Source organism: Chenopodium album, chromosome 5 (assembly GCF_948465745.1).
Source record: "Chenopodium album chromosome 5, dcCheAlbu1.1, whole genome shotgun sequence".
In the NCBI taxonomy this organism is placed as follows: Eukaryota; Viridiplantae; Streptophyta; class Magnoliopsida; order Caryophyllales; family Amaranthaceae; genus Chenopodium; species Chenopodium album.
The window spans coordinates 75,107,341-75,123,649 of NC_137838.1; the positions used below are offsets into that span (position 1 = coordinate 75,107,341).

Below are 16,309 nucleotides of genomic sequence, written 5' to 3' on the forward strand. Positions count from 1 at the left end.
TATACCTATCTACTGTATTAAACTGCTCGTTGGAGTCAAAGTTGCCATCATATTTCAAGTCAAAATCATTCTCACTTTTCTCAACTTAACATAGCTTGCGCACTGTTCTTTCATTACATAAATATACTCTAAATTATCTCCCCGCCATATTTACTGATAAAATATAATGAATAATTCTCTCTATATTTCTCATACCACATAAACGGCCACATACAAGCTAAGTATATATAGAATAGGAAACTTGGAGGGCAAGACCAAATAACCTAAAAGATATGCACAATATATTCTAAGATATATATCCCAAATATTCACAATATTATCTTTCCTAATACCCCCCTCAAGGTGGAGAATACGGATCCCGGACGCCCAACTTGCGCAATAAAAAATGGAATTTAGCTTTTCCCAAAGCTTTTGTAAAAATGTCGGCCAACTGAACCGTCGTAGAAACATACGAGGGTATTATCGTCCCATCTGTAATCGCATCACGAACAAAGTGACAATCTGACTCAATATGCTTTGTTCGTTCATGAAACACTGGATTCTGCGCAATATATAACGCAGACTGACTATCACAATAAAGATGCATCCCATTCTCATGTCGAACACCTAAATCACCAAGTAATCGCTTCAACCACTTTAATTCACAAGTTGTTGCATTCATACAACGATATTCGGCTTCCGATGAAGAAAGGGCCACAGTAGGCTGCTTCTTGGTTTTCCATGACACTGGAGACAAATCAAGAAGCACAAACCAACCACTCAAGGACCGTCTAGAGAGAGGACAAACTGCCCAATCTGAATCACACCAACCTTCCAACTGTAAAGCACTATCAGATCTCAATAAAATGCCCTGTCCCGGACTCTTCTTCAAATATCTAACAACTCGCAGAGCTGCTTCCCAATGTTCAATCCTGGGTTTTTGCATAAACTGTGATAAAATGTGTACAGAATATGCTAAATCGAGTCTCGTAACAGACAAATAAATCAGACGACCTATGAGGCGACGATATTTCTCAATATCATGAAAATACTCTCCCTGAAATAAAGCTAACTTGTGATTTTGTTCCATAGGGAACTCTGCAGGTTTAGCATCAAGCAAACCAGCTTCAGTAATAATATCCAGTGCATACTTCCTCTGACAAATAAAAATTCCCTGTTTATTCCGGGCTACCTCTAGCCCCAGAAAATATTTCAACACTCCAAGATCTTTCATCTTGAAACAATCTCCCAGATACGATTTAAAATTGAGCATAGCATTTTTATCATTGCCTGCAACAATTAAATCATCAACATATACTAACACATTAAGCTGCATTTTACCTTTTGTCAGAGTAAATAAATAATAATCATAGTATGACTGTTTAAAGCCATAATTTTTCAAAGTTGTAGCAAGCTTTGCAAACCAGCATCGAGGAGCTTGTTTAAGCCCGTACAATGATTTCAGCATCCTGCAAACTTTGTCAGAATTGTCTTTCTCAAAACCAGGAGGGATTTCCATATATACCTCTTCTTCCAAATCACCATGAAGAAAAGCGTCATGAACGTCCATTTGATGAACTTCCCAATTTTTCACCGCCGCTACTGCAAGAAAAGTTCGAACAGTCACCATCTTCGCAACCGGAGCATATGTCTCATTGTAGTCTAACCCTTCAACCTGATGATTACCGAAGATGACTAATCTTGCTTTTAATCTCTGCAAATTCCCATGCTCATCATATTTTTCTTTGTAAACCCATTTGCTTCCAAGTGCCTTTTTGCCCGGTGGAAGTTTCTCTAGCACCCAAGTGCCTTGCTCTTCTAGAGCCTGGATCTCATCCGCCATTGCTTTCCTCCAACCCTCGTGTTTCATGGCCTCCCTGAAATTAAACCTCATCATAATATGCAATACTCCGTATCTCCTATGAGGATCGAACCATTGACGATGCCCCGTGTGGTAACTCTACTGACCCGCTAGTCATATCTCGCTACAAAAGGTTCCCGAAAGATGAAACAAGTCTACTTGATTCCGTCAAAATAAATATAAAAATGTCTACTAAAAATGTCATATAACTTCTATTGATCATGTTATTATGTATTTACCTATCAAAGCTTGGTGGAGTTGATGGGAACTCACAAGGTCACAAGTTTAAGTCCCACAAACTACAAAATGCTTAGGAGTAGGGGGATTCCTTTACCTCCCCCACCTATTTTCAAGCGTCGGCTTGCGAAGCTAGGCTAGCTAGTTAAACAGGTGAGATGTGCTGGTTCAGTAGGGTCTTTCATCTTACCTTAAAAAAAAATGTTATTATGTATGGAGTATTTATGTATTGTATTATACTACGTGGATCTTGTGTTGATATTATTGGCAAACTTGTTTGGCTATGATAGCCCAGTAGTTGGCCTGTCAACTGTGTTAGCCCAAAAGTGTATCACTTCGAGAATATAATCCTGGACAGTTATGTTCCCACTACACAAGCCTACTATACTAAATTGAAACCATAGGCCTTGCCATCATGGCCCAGAATTAAATATCCATTTAACTTAAGCCCACCACTGGGAATTGAATAACTGGACCATCTTTAATGACTAACCTTGGTTCAAATCTAGGCTTTTGTTAAGTCTAATCGATATGGGTCACTTTGATTTTCTGTGAGTCCAAATCATTCACAGTTTCGAGTTCGAGTCAATTTTGATATGGGTTGTATTAAGTTTAGATCAATCTTGATGTTAATTTGAGCCAGGTTTATACCTAGGTATCGAATTCAGATCACTTTAACACTAAAAATCTAATTTCAGCGGGTTCAGGTTATAAATGATCAAGCAACATTCTTATAGATCGATGTTAATTTGAATTGTATTAGCCTTAAATTTGAGTCAAGTTCTGGTCATAATAAGTTTCGGGCTCAAGTCCAATTTGGATCAAAATATCTAATAAGCATGTTAAATTGCATTAGTCTCGAATTTGGATATACTACAAATCGAGTCAGGACAATTTGGATCATACTTTTAGTTAGGGCAATATCCTTCATTAATTTATGTGGAAGGTGAGCTTGTGACTAAGCCATTGCCCCTTTCATTAATCGTTAGTTAGTAATAGTAAGGTTATTGTCAACTGCATGAGTCATGCATGTGATAAATAAATAGCATTGATATGGATCGGATCAATCTTTATGTTATTATTATGAAGTGGATGGTCCAGGGTGGGTTTGGTATCAATCATCGTAATCAAGCTTGTCTTATTTTGTATTTAGTTATTATACTAATCATATGATTAAAAACAACTTATATGGTCATCAAGGTCACCATTGAGGATCAAACAATTAGTATATTGGAGCATGCATTGGTGTGTATCGACTATCGATAGCCAACAAATCATTTGCTTCCAATATTAGAATATCTTAACAATGAAGACTAGATGATCGCGTGTTAATATTATGGAGTAAGTATTATTATTGCATAGACCAACGTCATGTTAAAAAAATAACGTATAAAATAAGACTCTATTTGTTTTGTTGGAAAACAGTTTCTTAGTTAAGAAGTTTTTGTTTTCATTTCTCCATTTCATGACCTTTAAAAAAACTTGCGTATGATCTTTACAAGATTCGAACATGCAACCTCAAACTCTTATATTAAATGTTTCACCAATAAGCTATGACATATTTTATGTACTCTTTATCAAACAATATTTATTTATATATATAGTGTTGAAAAGGCTTTTCGTATCGATTTTTAGGATTTAGTGGCGATTGTAAATGATACGATTTCTCAAAATTATATAAATGTGTAAAAATAATGTGTATATGTATTATTATGTTTTCCGTATCGATTTTATATGGGAAAACCATGGCGATTGTAAAAATGATACGACATCCTTAGTTATTTCACAAACATACTTGCATATTGTAGCGAATGTACAATCGCTACGAAATAATCGCTACGAAAAGTGATTTTTCTTGTAGTGAAATAATTTTCCCACGGTGAAAATTTACTTTTACGAGAAAAACCTACCTTTAATGAAGAAAGTATATATGTCACATTTTCCTTTTTTATTTCTCACTCCTCTATCTCTTCTATCTCAATGCTCCATCCTTCTTCTTCATTCCATTTACTCTCCTTTTTCTTTTTCTCCCACGAGTATACCTATAATAACCAAACAAATAACACAAATTCTTTAGTATAGCGGACTTTCATTAAATTATAATAAGACGAGTTAAAGTTACCTTAAAAGTATTTAATTACCCTTATATACTACAAAAATTATTTTATCTTTTAAAATATTTATAATCACTAGTAGAAAAATACAATAAGGCACCCCCATAAAGGCACCGGTTCAGGCCAAACCGGTGCCCTAAACCAGCCCAAATTTGGGCGCCATTTTACACAAATATAAAAGGCACCGGTTCAGGCCAAGCCGGTGCCAAAAACTAAAAGGGCACCGGTTTGAACCGGTGCCAATTGAACCGCTCCTTAATTTAAAGAAAACCGCTTAAACTTAAAAAAAAAAAAAAAAAAAAAAAATCGGCCATATTAATACCAAACCCTATTTCAATACTTCATTCTCGCTGCTTCTCCCCTCCTCTTCTTTCCTACTCTTTCTCTCTCCTCTTCTCATCTCCTCCTTCGCCCTTTCTCATCTCCTCCTTCGCCCTTTCTCATCAGTCTTTCTCATCTCCTCCTTCGCCCTTTCTCATCTCCTCCTTCCCTTTCTTCATTCTCCCAAAGCTACCGCGTCTCCTTCTCCTTCAAGCTCACCACGAAGACCACCACGAAGAGCACATGCAACACCACCACGGAGACCACCGCGAGCACATGCAACACCTCCACGGAGAGCACCAAGAACACGTCTCCTCCTCCCTCAATTTCTGGGTTTTTGTTTTCTGATTTTGATTTTTGATTTTTGAATTTTGTTTTTCGATTTTGATTTTCGATTTTTTCTGGGTTTTTTTGATATCAATTTCATTTTTTTTTTTCGTTTTTGTTTTATTTTAATTGATTTCTGGGTTTTTTATTTGTTTGTTTTTGTTTTTATTTTTATGATTTCTAGGTTTTTTTCTGGGTTTTTTTCATTTTTTTTCTGGGATTTTGTTTTTATTTTTTCGATTTTGTTTTTTGATTTTGATTTTTGTTTTTCTTTTTTTTCGATTTTGATTTTTGTGTTTCGATTTTTACTTTCGTTGTCTTATTTTGATTTTGATTTTTGATTTTTTCTGGGTTTTTTCGATTTCAATTTTTTTGTTTTTGTTTTTATTTTAATTGATTTCTGGGTTTTTTGATTGTTCGATTTTGTTTTTATTTTTATGATTTCTGGGTTTTTTTCATTTTTGCTGGGATTTTGTTTTTATTTTTTCGATTTTGTTTTGATTTTTTTATTTCTGGGTTTTTTTCGATTTTGTTTTTAATTTAATCGATTTTTATTCGATTTTTTTTTCTGGGTTTTTAAATTTTTTTCGCAGCTTGTTTTGATTTTTTGATTTCTGGGTTTTTTTCGATTTTTGATGTTTTAATTGGCGCAGGTATACATAATCCAAGAATCAAGAATCAAGAATATGGGGATTTTTAGATTGTGATGTTGTAATATTTTTTTTTTTTGATTTATATTGTAGTTTTTTTTATTTATTTATATGTTGTAATTTTTTTTTGATTTATTAGTAATTTTTTTTATTGATCTATGTTGTAAAATTTTATTGATTATATATTAAACAGAATCGTTTATATTGATTGTGATGTTTGATTTATATTTTGTGTTTTTATTTAATTTAGTTTATTTAATTTTTAAGCAAAAAAAACAAAAAACAAAAAAAAAATTGATTTTTGGGGGTTTTTGGCACCGGTTAACCGGTGCCAAAAACTTTGAAAAAAAATTTAGTGGGCCTTTTTAGCACCGGTTACCCGGTGCCTATTCCACCCTATGGCACCGGTTTTGAACCGGTGCCAAAAACTTGGTTTTTGGCACCCCTCACATAGGCAGCGGTTCAAACCGGTGCCTTAGACCGGGTTTGAACCGCTGCCAAATGCCTTTTTTCACCTAGTGAATGTATTAGATCAATCATATTAGTATTCATGGTATGTATCCATTAGAAATTACACATTAAGCTGTCAAATACATTGCAAATTAAAAGTTACCATAAAAATTGTTAAAGTTATCCTTAAATTGACCGTCTAACGTGTAAGCCCGCCTTATACAAGACTTATTGAACAAATAAAGAAATACGTTGTTTACAAATACATTTTCCATTAAATATTATTTTCTGTGTAAAAAAATTAATTTTCATGAAAGACATTTTCCATCAAAACAAACGAAACATAAAAAGTAAAATTCCACATACAAACATAGGATTACATTGAATGTGAGTGTGTATTCTAACTTTTATTTATGGGAAGATAGAAGAAAAATTATGGTAAATCCTTGCTTAAAATAAAGTAGGAAAAAGCAAATTAAACCAAATGAAATAGTAGTAGAACAAGTGTGCGTATAGGATGTAGGTTGTATTATCCGCTTATTTGTGAATTTTGATTATAGTAATTCATGTTTGACTTGAATTAGTATGACTTACGAAAAAATACAATCATCAAATTTTGATGAAAGTGACTATAATTTCGTATTGTGTTTGCTTGTGTTATTAAAATGCTTAAGAAACAATTAACCCTTTCACTAATTTTATAATTAGCTTTTTTTTATTTGAAAAATGATCTGATAATTTGAGATCATAAATTGATGACTTAAACCAATCAATAATGACCACGTGTGTTGACAATTGTCAAAGTAAAAATTCAATTAGCATATGAATTTTAAGTTTGAACGCGTATTATTATTGCTTCCGTCAAAATGTCAATTTGATCACGCACCCTTATTTGGGAAAAGGACATCTTCTTCTTTCATTAACTCCTCTTATCAATTTATCTATTATCTTATCACCAAAATAAAATTAATTTTTTCATTTTTTTTTTTCTAATGAAGAATATATTCCCAACAAAAATGTTCCCTTTACTTTCGGTTAATGTATGTTTTTCTACAAAGAGGAAGGCATCTTCCTTTATTGATTGATGGTAATGGTATAACTAGTTTGATGATCAATGTTATAGAATCGATTAGGTGCGCCAGCTAACTTAGTCGATGGTGATGGCTTTTAGACTCTGAAATTTTTTATATGTGAGCCACATAGTGTGGTCGGGTTTACTCGAGTTACTCGGTTAGGGAACATTCGAGTTACTCGGTCATGGGTTACTTGAAGGGTTCGGTTAGGGGTTACTCGATCAGAGGTTACTTGAGGGGCTCAGTCCGGATTATCCGAGAGGTTATTCGGACATAAATTACTTGAGGGGTTCGGTTAGGATTTACTCGAGTTACTCGGCCAGGGGTTACCCGTGGTTAGCTGGCCATACAGTATAACCAGCCGCACACAAAAGTTGCTTATAGATTATTAATATATTTGCGGCATATTCGTGGCTTTCAGTCTCTCAATACCCCAAACAAATTAAACAAAAGTAGATCTTGTAGAATGTTTATCCTTAGCTAGCTAAATTATTATGCGCCACTAACAAAATATAAAGGTCCATCTTTTTTTTTTTTTTTTCATAGCCTAGAAATATATTTTAAAAAGGCAGAAAGATCTATTTGAAGTAGTAAAGATATATAACCAGCTTGGCATTGCCATTCTTTTCCAAAGTTGTGAGTTGTAAAAACATCAAACATTCGAAAGATTCTAAAATCTTATGTATTTGCATGTTCAGATCGATTATAAGGTCTAAAGAAGATTCTTAAATTTAGTAGCAACAACATTCACTCATAACCATTTTAAATATCTTCATCATAATTTTTCCATTGGGTCACACATGGAACAATATTATTAATTTATTATAAACAAAGTAGTTAAAGTAAAGTACTAATGTCAATTAAACTCATAGTTGTACGTTGCAACAAAAAAGCTAAATCATGATGGCTTACACATTAGTTCTATCTCCTTTTTAAGGATTTGTTAAAATATTGGAAAAGAAAAAAAAATGATAGATATACCAGACACCTAAACTAATACCGATTTCAAATTTGTTTTAAGAATAACTACACTACTAGTGGTTTCGGCCATGCGTGCTTGACATATAATTAATTTAACAACAATTAATTGTATTAATTACATGTTATGAAGTACAATACGTCTAATTGTTATAAGATTATAACTAGTTAAATACTAAATACAAACGTAATTATATAACATAAAAATTATGAATTTTTTTTCTTCCGAATCACAAATTTTGAAGAAATTGTACAAATATTCCTTTAGAGATAGAGATTGTGACTACTTTTCTAAACATTATGAAACTTTTGAAATAGTTTTGAACATATATATTTTTATTGATTATATCACTTTGTAGATAGTTTGATTGTATGGATGATGTTGTACTTTAAGTAATATAAATGTAGTCAGTTAAGAGCACATACTTGTCATTGTTATTGTTTTTTTTTTGGTGTTCCATCCGGTTCACCCTTTGGGCTAATCCGGATTCGGGGATCAGTTCTGGGTGGTTAGGTTCCAGTCCCCTCCCGATTGTTGTTGCGGGGGATCGAACACGGGTCCTCCCTACCAAGTGTAGTCTCAATCACCACTACACCAACAACCAATTGGTACTTGTCATTGTTATTGTTATGATACGTAATGGGAAACATTTATATATGTGTAATACTCTATATTTTTCATTTTTTTTGAGAAATAATACTAGTTTAGTTCTGTGCGTTGCATGCATTAAGTAGTCATTATTTATTTAAATAGTTGTTAAATTATATTTTAAAAAAAGGAAAAATCATAATCTCATTAATTAATTTTGAAAGAAGCACCATATTTATTAGTTTTGAAATAAAAGAGAAAAAAAAAGGATGATGTGAAAATAATTTAGGCGAGAAAAATTTTAATAAGAAATTGACATGTGTCCTTTAATGATGTCAGCATGTTTTGTTTTAGTAACAATTAATAGATTTGTGTAATATATACTCTGTAACGCAATAATATATTTAGGATTATTTAAAATTTTCATTATTATTATATTTTCTAATATATCCATGTGATATAAGTTCATTAGGTTACAAATCCAACAGATACGAGTATCAATTCAATATCCTAACAGATATAATTAATAAGAATATGTTTAACAAAAAAAAAGTACAAGATAAAAAATCTAAGTTCCAAACAGATATCAAACTTTTTTTTTTTTTTTTTTGACAAAATTGAAATCCAATTAAAGATATTTATGAAAAGTACATTAAATTAGGATAAAAAGTAAAAAAAAAAAAAAAAAAAAAAAAAAATTAAAAACTTTGAAGAAATAGTAATATTTTCATAAGCAATATTTGACTTGTTACCCTTATTGGCCTTATAACACCACATAGCAGCCGTGTAAAATTGGTAGTCGTATTTAATTATACCATCTATAAACCTATACTAAAAGCAAATCCTTTCATGACACTTGTCATGACCCTGTGAAAATTTTTTCCGCCTTTTACCTTTTTTTTTTTTTTTTTTTTTTTTTTTTTCTCATTTTTTGCAAAATTTATAAGTAAACTATTTATACCTTATGATATTTTCTTTCCACTTTAACAATTATATTTCATATATACCCAAATAAAATATTTTTGAATATCTTTTATATACTTTATGTAGTATTTTGTAATATTATTGTCAAAAATAGTTAACAACCGTGCATTGCACGGGATTTTAACCTAGTTACTACAATATGAAAGGAAAAATAAAATTAAAATGATTTTTTTTTTTTTACAATAAAAGTAAATGAAAATGGAATTAATAAAAAACGCGTTTCCATAAAAGCGTAAGCCTATTTGGAACCTTCCTTAAATAAATCTTTCCTACCTATTTTCCCAAACTTTGTTTGCCTATAAATACATGTAAAATCATTAGTCATTCCTCCCATAAAAAAAATCACAATAAGTTTATAAGCCTTGAAAACACAACAACAACAACCCAATTACTTTGTGAATTGTTATCAACCAAACAGAAATTATGAGCAACACACAAACTCAACAACAACAACAACAACAACAACAAAACATGGACAACGTTCCTCCTGCTGGTATTAATTTTCGTTTTTTATTTTTATTTTTCGGTTGTTAATAATTTTAAGTTTTCGAATTGATTTTGAGTTTTGATGATGATGATGATGATGTTGTAGGTTACCCGACTCTAAGTCCTCCTGAAGGAAAGATGAAGAAGAAGGGTTGGTTCCGCACCAAGAAGAGGGGTGAGAAAGGTTTCATTGAAGGATGGTACGTCTACTCTCTTTATTCTCTAACTTAATGAATAATACTCCCTCTGTTCGTTTTTATTCTTTATGTTTTTTCAAGTTTGGCTATGACACATAACGTGCCTTAGGCAAACCCGATTTATGTACTTGATTCCGGTGATTGATTGGTTAACTTGGGGGGGGGGGGGTTAAGAGTTTTTTTTTCTTCATATAGCCAATAATCAAAACAAATCAACCAGACACAAAATTAATTTTCATGCAAAATTGACTAATAATAAAAAAATTTATCTAGTTGTTGTTACTATGTGTTTATATGCATGTGTGAAACAAGATTATCTTGCATAATTTTAAACAAAACAATTTTAGAAAATAACATGACTTTATTTGGATTAAAGATTAAGCTACTCTTTATTTTTAATTCAAAGAATTAATATATATATATATATATATATATATTACATAGTAATAATAAATTATGTATGATAAACAAAATTGTTTATATTGTTTGTTTGTTGAATGTTGTCTAAAAATTGCAGTTTGGCCGGGTTATGTTGCTGTTGGATCTGTGAAGAGTGCTGCTGCTAAAAGAATCATGGATTGAATGATTGATGATGATTGTTATATCTATCATGTTTTTAATACAGTTTGTGAAATTATTGGATTCTTGAATTATGTGTAATTGATCTATGATTTGATAAACAATACCATAATATATTGTCATGTGAATAATAAAATTATCAGTGTTAGTTTTTGTTAATTATCCTGGTCTATCTAATGATTGTTCATTTTTTGTTTGGCGGATGGATTGGTGCGCGCAGCCTTGCAGCTTTATGCTGCTGTTGGGTTTGTGAAGAGTGTTGTTAAAAAGTCTTCTCCACCCTTCAAATAAATTAAAGTTTATATTCTGTCAAAAAAAAAAAAAAAAAAAAAAAAAAAGAGATTAAGTTATTATTTTATGAGCTTGTAAAACATTTATCCATTATGTTATTTTGAGAGTTTAGTGTGAGTTAGTTTATTAATTTCGTGTTTTTTCAACCTATATATATATATATATATGTATCGGAACAACAAAATATATGAGTTGAAAAAATTTGCGTTTTTAATTATTACTCCATATCTTTATTTTTTGTCAATATATGAAATTTAAAAAATATAGTAAATGAAGAAAATGACATAATTGAAGAAGATAAAGAGAGACAATTGATAAGTGTGGAAGGGCCTAGATCGATCTATGTAGGCGTGATGAGGACGTTATAGAAAATGCAATGTGGACCAATTTTTCAACAATGGCACAAACAATATATTCTACTAGTCTAATCATCATTTAATTGTCGATTAATAATCCTATTATTAGGATAACCACGAACAAAGTTGGAACTATCTTCTTGGACTTAAATTAAGGAAGTTCAATTAATATTCAACTAAGCAACAAATACAAAATTATAACTGGGTACTTGTTTCATTGGTTGTATCATAGACTTCAAGAGCTAAGTTTGACATTAACAAAAAGGTAGCATGCCATTGTACAACATTCTTTTCTCTTTAGCTGTAATTGAATCATTGTAATAATTTTTGTACAAGTACAGCCTATTGCAAATTTGCAAGTCAAGAAATAGGTAGTATTTGGTACAAGTATTATATGAATTTTATTCGACATGAGCTTATATAATCCTATTTTATCGGAATGGTTACATTTTGAGATTGAGAATTCTCTTACTCCGTATCTTTCTTTTACTTTTAAATGATCTTGCTTGCTGCATCGGGTTCTATTGGCTTATACTATATTCCATCTTAATAAGGTAGTTTTGAAAGAAGAAGGAAATAAAAGCTGACCACCCTAATTAGCCAAGGTTTAACTCATAGTGCATGAGAATTTAAGAACTAGGGCAAAATCTATTATTATTGTTGCTTTAACTTTAATATGACGAACAATTGTACTATTTTGAAAATTATATATTGTGTAAATTATGGCAAGATTTTTGCATAGATCAAAGACAAAGTAATGGCTAAATATTTTTAATTTGCTTGATTGTATAATACTTCACTGATATCGATATTCGTATAATACTAATATTCCAAATGTGCTAATACAATAATAACTTTTTAAGTAATAAAAAGCGGCATTAAATTTAAATGTATGCTATGTAACGTTGTCATTCTTTTGTTGGTTCTCATTTTATATCATCCACTACGGATACACATAAACATTAAAAATCAAAGTTATGAAATGCACTTGACTTTGACTCATGATCTCATGCCTTAACATTTAGAAACATATAGAGGCATACATACAACCCATTGCAAACAGAAATAATATATTTTGACAATATAATGTATTACTAAATGAAAGTTAATTTAATCAAGACTCAATCATAATTTTAAAAGTAATCACTGATTGTCAATAAATCTAAACATCGCCCAAACTAATAAAAAGTTGCTCCAAAAGAGTAGTAATTACTTGGAAAAAGTAACTAATTATTACTTTGGAGACTTAGTTGTATAAATTTAATAATGCACTTTTTTAAGGGTACAATTTACACACATGTTCTTCATTTTTGGTGATTATTATTGACTTCTCCAAAATTTATAAAACTATACGATAAACCAATGAATATCACAAAAGAAAAGCCCACCAACTTTTAATATCTAATCTACCCCCAAAGTACGAATGGAAATGAGTCAAATGACTAAAGAAGACAGCTAATATGAACATTTGCTCGTGTTATATTTTATGTTTCACGTGTTACCAAAACTAATTGACCCAAAGATAAGCTTGTGAAGATCAGTTGCTGATCCTTTTCCAACTGTCCAAAATTACTTAAGTGATGAACATTCCACATTTCCACGAGCTAGTTTTAGTCAAGACAATTAGGCAATATATATACTACCTCCGTTACATATTATTTGCAATGATTTGAGTATTTGACATAAAGTAAAGAGGGAAAATGTCTAATCGTTGCAAATAATATGTAACGGAGGTATGTTATGATAGATACATTCGAGTATATAATTATGTAAGGTAATGATTAAAATGGTCGAATGACTCGAATCCCATGTTCCCATCTTATGCACGGTATGTACAGATGTATAGAATATCATGGGAGTGTTGTGGCATAACATGGACGAATGGTGAGAATAATTCCAAATTTAATTTCGAATAGTACCTTAAATAGTTTAAGGTCATACGCGGCTAAACACAGGCACTTTGGCAAGAGTTAAGAGTTAAGTAAACATGATAAAGATATTACAAGACAAAGTCATGTGTTGTTGTGGCAACTTCGTAATGGATAAATAATGATGACAAACAATATAATGAACTATGTTGAAGGTTACATCTTATGTATTGAAAGAAAGATATAGATAAACACACAATTTCTCTTTTTGAGGAAAATTATCCATAGATATAGTCATAGATAAACACTAGGTGATTTAATGTTAAGGTAATATGGTATATATTAATGAGGTTTTGTCTTGTTTACAGAAAATACAAATTCTTATATGCACCTGATCACATCGTGTGGCCAGTCATATTAAGGATTATTTCGTTCACAAGGTTTCATATGTGGTTGGCCACAACCACTAGTAGAATAAACGTAATGGCAAGCGGTTCAAACCCCCTAAGCTTAGGTGGCTTGCCATTAGCCATTTAAATGGCAAGCGGTTCAGAACCGCTTGCCATTACTAGAGAAAGGGCAGGGGTTTTGGCGCCAAACCGCTGCCCATTATGGGTATAAAAAATAAAAATAATTTTTTTTTTGGGTTTTTTTCCACAAAAATTGATATATAAACCAAACATATGTAAAAACATTAATATTTTTATTAATTATTTGTTGTAATATTACATTTACATTAAAAAAAATTAATAAATAAAATTAATACAAATAATAAAAATAAAAAAAAAATAAAAAAACTCATGTTATAGATCAAACTTCCAGCCACGACCACCAACACCACCGTCCAGCACCACCACCCACCACGACCCCCACGAGCAGCCACCACCATCAGAACCCCAACTGATGACCCCCACCCACCAAACCCTCACCGAAACCCACCACGACCCCCCACCACCCCTCACCCACCAGAACCACCAACTAACCCCCACCCATCAAAACCCTCACCGAAACCCACCAAAACCCACCACGACCCCCCACCACCCCTCACCCACCAGAACCACCAACTAACACCCACCCACCAAAACCCTCACCGAAACCCACCAAAACCCACCACGACCCCCCACCACCCCTCACCCACCAGAACAACCAACTAACCCCCACCCACCAAAATCCTCACCGAAACCCACCAAAACCCTAACCCAAACCACAACCCTCACCCACACAACCAGACCCCCAACCAAACCACGACCAGACCCCACCACGACCGTACCCACACCAAAAATAAATCTAAAATCGAAATTTAAAAAAAAAATTCGACCCACCTTAAAAAAAAAACCATCTAGCCCACCACGACCTCCACCCACCCCCATGAAAAGCTTGAAATTAAGGTTTTAAAGGTCAAATTCGACCATAAAAACTCTAGATCTAGAGTTTTCATGGTCGAATTTGACCTAAAAAACTTGAACACCCAAACGCATGCACGAATTTGCTTGAAATTGTACTCGAAATTTGCTCGAAATTGTCCTCAATCTGCTCGAAAACTTGGTGTTTTGGTTGAATTTGCTCGAATTTTTTTGGTTTTGGTTCGATTTTTTGGAGATGAGAAAGAACAAAGAAAAAAAGAAAGTGAAAGAAGAAAGGATTGAAGGAAAGAGAAGAGGAGAGAGGGGGAAAACGGGAGAAAGAAAGAGGAGAGAGATAGAGCACCGAAAATGAAAGAGGAGAGAGAGAGAGAGCTGAGTAAAGAAAGAGGAGAGAGAGAAATAAAGGGAGGGGTGGGCACGGTTTTAGGTTTTTTATTTTTTTTTTTAAATGGCAAGCGGTTTGGGGTTGAATCGCTTGCCAATTTAACTAATGGTAAGCGGTTCAACCCTAAACCGCTTGCCATTAGTTAAATTGCAAGCGGTTTGCGCCAAAACCGCTTGCCATTTCATTGGTTTTATTATTTATTTTTTTTATTAGTAATGGGAAGCGGATTATTAAAACCGCTTGCCAATAATAGCTTCCCATCACATTTATTCTACTAGTGAACGTATGGTCATGGTTATTTATTCAGGGGTTGCTCGCAAGTATGGATCTAGGATTTATACATAGGGTGGAACATACAAAATATGAAATCTTTGATCAGGACTTACTTGGTTTGTCATGAATTATTCGATCAATCAAGGTTTGCCCGTTTTAGTGTTTTTAGTGTGTATCGGCTGGCCACATAAAAGCTCGTTGTTAAGAAATAGTGAAAAGAATAAATAGTGAAAATATAGGAAAAATTGACAAAAATAATCTCAACTTTTCTCCGTTAGCTCAAAATAATCTCAACTTTGCGGGTCATTTAATTTGCTCAAAATGGACCCAACCGGTCATCGAACCTGTTATAAATAGGGGTGTTCATAAACCGGTCTGGACTGAAAAAATGGACCAGACCGAGTTAAGCGGTCCAGTCCAAAACCCTATAAAAATCATTTTTAGACCGGACCAATTTTTTTTATTAAAAATATGCGTGAAACCTTAAATAATGGTTAAAATTATTCTTAATAGGATTAGAAAACTTTGACATTATAAGTTTTTTTTTGTACTAAACATACAAAAAAGACGTAAAAGTGACGTTACAATATAGTTTTTCCTTCACAGTTTTTTGTGTTTTCCATAACTATATTAAAAATTTAGTATCTTTTTTAAAAATATTTTTAATTTGGTCCAAAGCGGTCCGGTCCGGGTTTTGGTCCGGGTTCGGTCCTAGCTTAATAGGTTCGGTATTCGGTTTTTAAAATTCTAATTTTCGGTCTTCAGTCCAATCCGGGTCGGTCCGATCTTGGTCCGATGAACAACCCTAGTCATAACAGGTTAAGGTGACACATGTCACAACGTAATTGGCTTTAATAAAGATCAAATAAAAAATAGATAAACTTAAAAAAAATTAGGAAAAAAAAAACCACGATCCCTCCCAAAACCCCCACCACCAATTCCTCTAG

The 16,309-nt window shown here is 32.5% G+C and overlaps 1 long non-coding RNA gene across 1 annotated transcript; it reads left to right on the forward strand.

The window, feature by feature from the left end:
- The first annotated feature begins 9,887 nt into the window (after positions 1 to 9,887).
- On the forward strand, positions 9,888 to 10,896 carry LOC145631073 (uncharacterized). Its single transcript, XR_014112335.1, has 3 exons — positions 9,888 to 10,056; positions 10,156 to 10,249; positions 10,764 to 10,896. It is a non-coding gene; the product is annotated as an uncharacterized LOC145631073 (long non-coding RNA).
- Positions 10,897 to 16,309: the final 5,413 nt, after the last annotated feature.